Below are 8,927 nucleotides of genomic sequence, written 5' to 3'. Positions count from 1 at the left end.
CTCTCTTGTTACCCAGGCTGGAGTGCAATGGCGCGATCTCGGCTCACCGCAACCTCCGCCTCCTGGGTTCAGGCAATTCTCCTGCCTCAGCCTCCTGAGTAGCTGGGATTACAGGCACGCACCACCATGCCCAGCTAATTTTTTGTATTTTTAGTAGAGACGGGGTTTCACCATGTTGACCAGGATGGTCTCGATGTCTTGACCTCGTGATCCACCCGCCTCGGCCTCCCAAAGTGCTGGGATTACAGGCTTGAGCCACCGCGCCCGGCCTCAGAGTTAAAAACTCTTTAAGGAATAGCAATAGAAAAGCTGCAAGTACTAACAGAGGGATGTTATTATGATTATGTTAACACATGTAGAAATTCAGGAGCTATAGGAAAGTTCCTTAGGAGACCCAACTTACCAAAAAAAAAAAAAAAAGGCAATAAAAGACATAATTGTACAGTGTTTGCCATGATGAAACTGAATAGTTGGCAAAAATTGTTCCAAAAGAAATCCCCAGGAATGCTTCACTGGCAAAGGATGCCAAACACGCGCTGATAGGCGGGTGTTGAACAATGAGAACACATGGACACAGGGAGGAGAGCATCACACACTGGGGTCTGTGGGGGAAACTAGGAGGGACAGCAGCGGGTGGGGAGTTGGGGAGGGATAACATGGGGAGAAATGCCAGATATAGGTGATGGGGAGGAAGGCAGCAAACCCCATTGCCATGTATGTACCTATGCATCCAACTTGCATGTTCTTCACATGTACCCCCAAACCTAAAACAGTAGGGTACAGAAAATGAAGAGAGCATTAAAACATAAAATATGGAGGATACAACTAAATTCTCAGAATTATGTGAAAATTTCAAGTAGTTACTAAAGAAAAATGTCAAAAGACAATAATGTGTGATACAGTTTTAAATCAAGATGAAGTTGATTAAAGACAATGGAGATTTAGGAGAATGAGAAATTAAAGAATAAGAGAAAGAAAGAATAAAGTGAAAACATCAGAAAAGAAGTGAAAATGGGAGAAAAGGAAACAGTGACAATGAAAATAAGAAAGGAGAAAATATAGGTATATCATAACAGGAAAAATGTTGGAAATGCAGCTGGGCGCGGTGGCTCACGCCTGCTAGCACTTTGGGAGGCTGAAACAGGTGGATCATGAGGTCAGGAGTTCGAGACCAGCCTGGCCAACATGGTGAAACCCTGTCTCTACTAAAAATACAAAAAATTAGCCTGGCATAGTGGTAGGTGCCTGTAGTTCCAGGTACTCGAGAGGCTGAGGCAGCAGAGTCACAAGAAACCGGAAGGCGGAGGTTGCAGTGAGCCAAGATTGCGCCACTGCACTCCAGCTTGGGCGACAGAGCAAAACTCAATCTCAAATAAGTACATCTTTTTAAAAAGAAAGAAACACAAATCTGAAAGAAATGGTCTCTGCAAGGGCCAGTTCTGTAAGGAAGCATAGAATGGGGAATGGAATACTGAAAAGGTCTTCATACCTCTCTCTCCTTCCCAAGGCTGAGTGTTGCTGAATCTTTAATAAAGGCAATTGGCTTCCGCAGATAGCAATCTCGGAAAGCCTGGGTCTGACCCACAATGACTGTATATCAGGGACGGATGGCAGGACTTCCCCTCCCCACGGACATCATCACCTTGTCGCCCACTGCCTCAGCGACCTTGTTTACTGTCCATCATTTTCATGCATCCAGAGGAACAACAAATCTCTCAGAAGCAAAATGATTCTCCTGGGAAATTTACTGGGCTTACTAAGAATGAGTGTAAAGTCACCTCTGAGGATGTTCAGTTTTCCAAGCTGAACTACATCATAAAGTAAACTTCAGGATCCAGAAAAGTGATCAGGAGTTTCACTCAGCTGATGTTACCACAGGATTTGCTATAACCCAACCCCAGGCAGGCATCACTCAGGATTGTAACATTCATGGTTTGCTACAGACTCTCATTTAATTTTTTTTGGCATAATATAAAGATTTGAATGCCTAAAATCTCACTGTTAACTATTTCATATGTAATGTATCAGACATAAAAATAGCAAAAAGAAGCTGGATGTGGTGGCAGTCACCTGTAGTCCCAGCTACCTAGGAGGCTGAGGCAGGAGAACTGCTTGAACCCAGGAGGCTGAGGCAGGAGAGCTGCTTGAACCCAGGAGGCAGGGGTTGTAGTTAGCTGAGATTGTGCCATTGCACTCCAGCCTGGGTGACAGAGCAAGACTCCATCTCAACAAAAAAAAAAAAAAAAAAGTAGCAAAAAACCCCAGATATTTATTGTAATAGCACTTAATTAATAGAATATTATCAATATCTCTGAGAACCTATGTGTGCTTCTATAAATTACTATGTTCCCATTTTTCTTCAGGTTAATTATTATTGCATGCTTTATTATCTCTTAGGTTTTTCTCATAGGTTTAATTTAATGCATATATATGTTTTGTTCAATAAATAATGTTTGGGTTTGATTTCTATGGATAGCATTATAACGTAGGTATGCCTCTCAAACTTGGATTGTTTAATCCTCAAAAGTATTTTTGTGGCCGGGCGCGGTGGCTCAAGCCTGTAATCCCAGCACTTTGGGAGGCCGAGGCGGGTGGATCACGAGGTCAAGAGATCGAGACCATCCTGGTCAACATGGTGAAACCCCGTCTCTACTAAAAATACAAAAAATTAGCTGGGCATGGTGGCGCGTGCCTGTAATCCCAGCTACTCAGGAGGCTGAGGCAGGAGAATTGCCTGAACCCAGGAGGCGGAGGTTGCGGTGAGCCAAGATCGCGCCATTGCACTCCAGCCTGGGTAACATGAGTGAAACTCCGTCTCAAAAAAAAAAAAAAAAAAAAGTATTTTTGTGGAATTAAGGAAGCTTAATCTTGAAGGTGTAGTTAATTCCCTTTTCTAGCTGCATTGTATTCTATTTTGTTATTATGCGCTTGTTTTTATCCTTCTCAAGTTGATAAGTATTAGGCTTTGGCTTATTTTTCTATAGTCCGGAACACCAGAACAAGCAGATACAAACACACCGACACACACCCTGGAACACAGTGGTTTGCATTTTTATAGTGTATAAAAAGGTAGAGAATTTCTGCTATTAAGGTATATGCTATGCAATAAATATTTGTTTCTCTCTAAAATTTGTATGTTGAAGCCCTAGCCCCCAACGTGATTGTATTTGGAGATGCGGGTCACTGAGACATAATTAGAGTTTGATTAGGTCACAGCAATGATGCCTTCGTGATGGAATTAGTAACCCATCAGAGATGAGAAGATATATATATCCTCTCTCTATATATTAGAGTAAAACATAGAAAACATAGAGGAAGTGCTTCAGGACACTGGCATACACAAAGATTTTATGGCTAAGACTTCAAAAGCACAGACAACAAAAACAAATAGATGATTTTATATGAAAACAAAAAACCTTCTGTACAGCAAAGGAAACAACAGAATGAAGACACAGAGTCTAGAGGCTTGTAAAAGGGGAGAAAATGTCTTCAAACTATTAATCTGACAAGGTATCAAAATCCAGAATACACAAGAGATGCAAACAACTGAACAACAACACACACACACAAATGCGCGCGTGCACATACACACACACACATACACACGCACACACACATAATCCCATTGAAAACTGGACAAAGGATCTTAGTAGACATTTCTCAAAAGAAGATATATAAATGGCCAACACATATTTGAAAAAATGCCCAACAACAATAACCATCAAGGAAATGCAAGTCAAAACCACAATGACACATCATCTCGTTCCCAGTTAGAATGGCTATTATCAAAAAGTCAAAAAATAAGAAATGCTAGTGACAACGCAAAGAAAAGGAACTCTTATAAATGGTTGGAAATGTAAATTTGTAGAGCTCATATGGTTTGATGTTTGTTCCCTCCAAACCTCATGCTGAAAGGTCGTCCCCAGTGTTGGAGGTGGGGCTTGGTGGGAGTTGTTTGCGTACGAGAGTGGACCCCTCATGAATGACTTGACGCCTCCTTGCAGTATTGAACGAGCTCCTGCTCTGAGTTCATGTGAGAGCTGCTTGTTTAAAAGAGCGTGGCACATCCCCACTCTCTCTTGCTCCCTCTCTCGCCATATGACATGCTGGCTCCCTTTTCCTTTCCACCATGACTGTAAACTTCCTGAGGCCCTCCCAGGAAACATGCCCAGCCAACATGCTTCCTGTACAGCCGTTTCTTTATAAATTACCCAGCCTCAGGTATTCCTTTACAGCAATACAAACGGGCTAAAACAATGATGGAAAACAGTATGGATGTTTCTCAGGAAACTAAAAATGGAAGTGTCGTACAATCCAGCAATTCCAGTACCTGGTATTATCTAAAGGAAAGGAAATCAGTCTATCAAAGGGATAGCTGCATCCCCATGTTGATTGCAGTACTCTTCACTATGGTCAAGACAGGGAGTCAAGAACACATTTGCTGAGCCTGTTCTTCGGCAGATGAATGGATAAAGAAAACACGGTGTAGGCCAGGCGTAGTGGCTCACACCTGTAATCCCAGCACTTTGGGAGGCCGACATAGGCAGATTGCCTGAGCTCAGGAGTTCAAGGCCAGCCTGGGCAACGTGGTAAAACCCCATCTCTACTAAAAAACAAAAAATCAGCCAGGCATGGTGGCGGTCACCTGTACTCTCAGCTACTCAGGAGGCTGAGGTTCAAGAATTATCTAAACTTGGGAGGCAGATATTGCAGTAAGATGAGACCGTGCCACCGCATTCCAGCCTGGGCAACAAAGCAAAATTCTATCTCAAGATAAACAAATAAATGAATAAATACAAAAGCACAAATGATGAAAGGTTATACTGATAAATTGAGTGTATTAAGGTAAAAAAGAGAAGAGGGATCAGGCCGGGCGCGGTGGCTCAAGCCTGTAATCCCAGCACTTTGGGAGGCCGAGGCGGGTGGATCACGAGGTCAAGAGATCGAGACCATCCTGGTCAACATGGTGAAACCCCGTCTCTACTAAAAAAATACAAAAAATCAGCTGGGCATGGTGGCGCGTGCCTGTAATCCCAGCTACTCAGGAGGCTGAGGCAGGAGAATTGCCTGAACCCAGGAGGCGGAGGTTGCGGTGAGCCGAGATCGCGCCATTGCACTCCGGCCTGAAAAAAAGTAAAACCCCTCCGTCAAAAAAAAAAAAAAAAAAAAGAGGGATCAAATAGAATTCACAAACGGAAAGATGTAAGTAGCAGATGACAGTTTAACATACAACAAAATATTTATCACCAGTACACAAATACGAACTCTTTGTTAAAAATTAGCAAACGTTATGAGTATGATTTCACAGAACATGGACCTGAAAAGACAATGAACCAATTAAAAAATTTCAACTTCTAGTAATTGGGTATTTTGTGTTAAAACAATTTTACATTCAACAAAGTGCAACATATTTGAATCCCTAACATTTCACATTAACGAGTGTGTGGAGCACAAAAAATATTTAAGTACCATTACTTGTTATGTAAATATCCTCCTGGAAAATAATCTGAAGTCATATACTAAAATTAAAGATACATATGCCTTAATGCCCATAATTCTTTAGTTTTATTATTTATTTATTACTATGATTTTTATTTTTGAGATGGAATCTTGCTCTGTCACCCAGGCTGGAGTGCAGTGGTGTGATCTCAGCTCATTGCCCCCTCTGCCCCCCAGGTTCAAGTGATTCTCCTGCCTCAGCCTCCCGAGTAGCTGGGACTACAGGCGCCTGCCCTCATGCCCAGCTAATTTTTTGTATTTTTAGTAGAAACAGGGTTTTGCCATGTTGGCTAGGATGGTCTTGATCTCTTGGACCTTGTGATTCACCTGCCTTGGCCTCCCAAAGTCCTGGGATTACAGGCGTGAGCCACCAGCCCGGCCCAATTCTTTAATTTTTAATATGCCCCTTAAACAAATCCAAGTAACTGTTCTCCAGTATACACACAGAGATCCATTTATTGTGGAACCCCAGGCCCTGGAAAATAAGTAGAAATAATACAATATTTGTCAGCTGCTCAAAAGATGACAATTTCTGGTCTATTAATAATATGGACATGCAGTGGAAAAAATGAATTAACTGCAGCTTCAAGTTTCTATAATCTGAAAAGAATATCTTTCAGGATAAAAATCCTATAGTGACAATAATTTTCATAATAGTTTTAAATTCTATATATTATGACGTTTTGACATATTAAAAGAACTTTCTGGGCTGGGTATGGTGGTTCACTGCTGTAATCCCAGCACTTCGGGATGCCGAGGTGGAGGGTCACCTGAGGTCAGGTGTTCGAGATCAGCCCCGCCAACAGGGCAAAACCTGGTTTCTACTAAAAATATAAAAATTAGCTGGGTGTGGTGGTAGGTGCCTGTAATCCCAGCTACTCAGGAGGCTGAGGCAGGAGGATCGCTGGAACCTGGGAGACGGAGGTTGCAGTGAGCTGAGATGACACTGCACTCCAGCCTGGGTGACAAGAGCAAGACTGTCAAAAAAAAAAAAAAAAAAAGAACTTTCTGGGTGGGTAGAGACTATCCCTAATGGACAGTGAAATTCTTTTTTTTTTTTCATGAGGCATTTTATGTGTAAATATATGTATTACATCCCTAGAAAAAGAATCCCAGGATTTCCCCTCCTGTGTGTTTTCGTCTTGCTTCTTCATGGTCCATGATGCCAGCTGAGGTTGTCAACACAATGAAACCAAACTGGCGGGACGGAAGCAGATTATTCTGCCATTTTTCTAGATCTTTGAGTTGCACATCACATCTGGGGCTGATCACACCACACTTGCTTAGCCTGCCTGTGAAGGTCATAACAATTTTCCCAGCTCTGTGATTGTCAGTGATTTCAAATTCGCCAGTGTAACCATGCTTCATCATCACAGTGAGAAACCGGGTGATGACTTTGGAGCACGGCCTAATAAGCACCTGGCGTCTGCCTCCCTTTTCGGCATTGTTGATGCTCTTGAGAGTATCAACCGGGACATTCATGAGCGCCATTGTGGCGGCACGGAAAGACGGCGGAAAGAGCAAAATTCTTTCTTAAAAATAGGAAAGGGCTCAGCTGCGAGCATGTCTCCGATATGCACACTAACCATTCCAGATTCTTTTCTCCTCTCTCTGTCTAGTACACCCTAGGTGGCACTAGTCCTCTGACTGATGTCTCTAGGACTTTTAAGTAGAATAATCTTTGTTTTCCTGAACCTCTTCTCTGTCTCCTCTTGTGGCAGCATCTGACCATCACGTAAAGAAATAAAAACAAGAATGTATACACTATAATGATATTAATACAAAGTAAAAATCAATAAAAACTCAACTATTAAATGTTTCCATGTATTTTTTCAAACAGTAAATATTTTTAAAAATCAGAATTACAGACATTAAATCTAAAAAGTAAAGAACAATAAATAAAATATTCAGGAATGTTAAACCTGGGAAAAAGAAGAAATATATTAAGAGCACACACTTTTAGGTGTACAGAGTTATTGGCATTATTCTATACTTCAGCTGTGTTGTATATGAATATATGGTCTCATTTTCTACCACACTGCATCATATATATATATATATATATATACTTTTTTTTTTTTTTTTGAGATGGAGTCTCTCTGTCACCCAGACTGGAGTGTAGTGGTGCGATCTCGGCTCACTGCAACCTCTGCCTCCCACGTTCAAGTGATTCTCCTGCCTCAGCCTCCTGAGCAGCTGGGACTATAGGCATGCACCACCACGCCCAGCTAACTTTGTATTTTTAGTGGAGACGGGGTTTCTCCATGTTGGTCAGGCTGGTCTCAAACTCCCCACCTCAGGTGATCTGACAGCCTTGGCCTCCCAAAGTTGTGGGATTGCAGGCGTGAGCCACCGTGCCCGGCCCTGCATCATATATATTAGGTAGAACATATTTATGAATAACTTTCTTGGGGTAATTTCAATCTTTATACTGTGAATGATTTTAGACATTTTAAAATAGCAAAAAGATTTTATAGAAAATCATGTGTGTTACAATCCTTAGTGATACCTGTGATAGTTCAATGACAATAAAACTAAATACAGTGCACCATGCTTGTGCTTTATGGGGCATAGAGGAAGCCAAAACACACCATAAAAGCAACAGGCACTGTAGGCTCCTGTGACTAAGGGGCTCTGCTCAGTGGTTTGATCATATCCAGGGCTATGGTAATTTCCAACAGCTGGGTGAAAAGTAACCTTTAATGACTTCCTAGAGGCTGAAGTTTACTTTCTGATGAAGTTCACCTTAAGAAAGCACATTCTCACATGGGGACTTTGCACTCTGTTAATAAACTTAACACATTTGCCAGAAGGGTCATTTTGCTTCTGGGAGAGAGATTTGTTGCTCCTCTGGGTGCATCAAAATGATGGACAATAAACAAGGTTGGTGAGGCAGCAGGTGACAAGGTGATCGATGTCCATGGGGAGGTGAAGTCCTACCATCCATCCCTGATATATAGTCATTGCAGGTCAGACCCAGCCTTTCCAAAGCACCGCACTGTCCTGGGGAAGCTGACTGCCTTTTGTAAGAATTCTGCAACACTCAGCTTTGCCAATGACAGGGAGGTATGAAGACCCTTCCAATAGTCCCATTCCTTACTCTGTGCTTCCTTACAGAGACTTCAGTTTGTTTTCAGATGTATTTTTCTACCATTTTGTTTGTTATTATATGCCTATATATTTTTCCTATTTTAATTGATGTATGTATTCTCATTTGCTCCATATGTGTTTTCACTTTCTTCATTCTTTCATTTTTATTCCAATTTGATATCTCCTACATAACTATCGAAGTACAAGGTGTATCTATTGAGGTAATTCTGTATTTTCTCTTTAAACTACCACTGTAATTAATCATATGATGAAGTTGACAATAATAAGCTTTCCTTGCATCTTTGAATAATTCTCTTGGTTATTGCTTGAATCTCTTT

General features: G+C 41.5%; 1 pseudogene; it reads right to left on the bottom strand.

Moving 5' to 3' along the window:
* Positions 1 to 6,568: 6,568 nt before the first annotated feature.
* Positions 6,569 to 7,309, bottom strand: LOC116539698 (annotated as a pseudogene).
* Positions 7,310 to 8,927: the final 1,618 nt, after the last annotated feature.

This window comes from Sapajus apella, unplaced genomic scaffold (assembly GCF_009761245.1).
Source record: "Sapajus apella isolate SASKATOON/1434 unplaced genomic scaffold, GSC_monkey_1.0 scaffold130, whole genome shotgun sequence".
NCBI lineage: Eukaryota > Metazoa > Chordata > Mammalia > Primates > Cebidae > Sapajus > Sapajus apella.
This window is presented reverse-complemented; position numbering and strand designations above follow the sequence as displayed.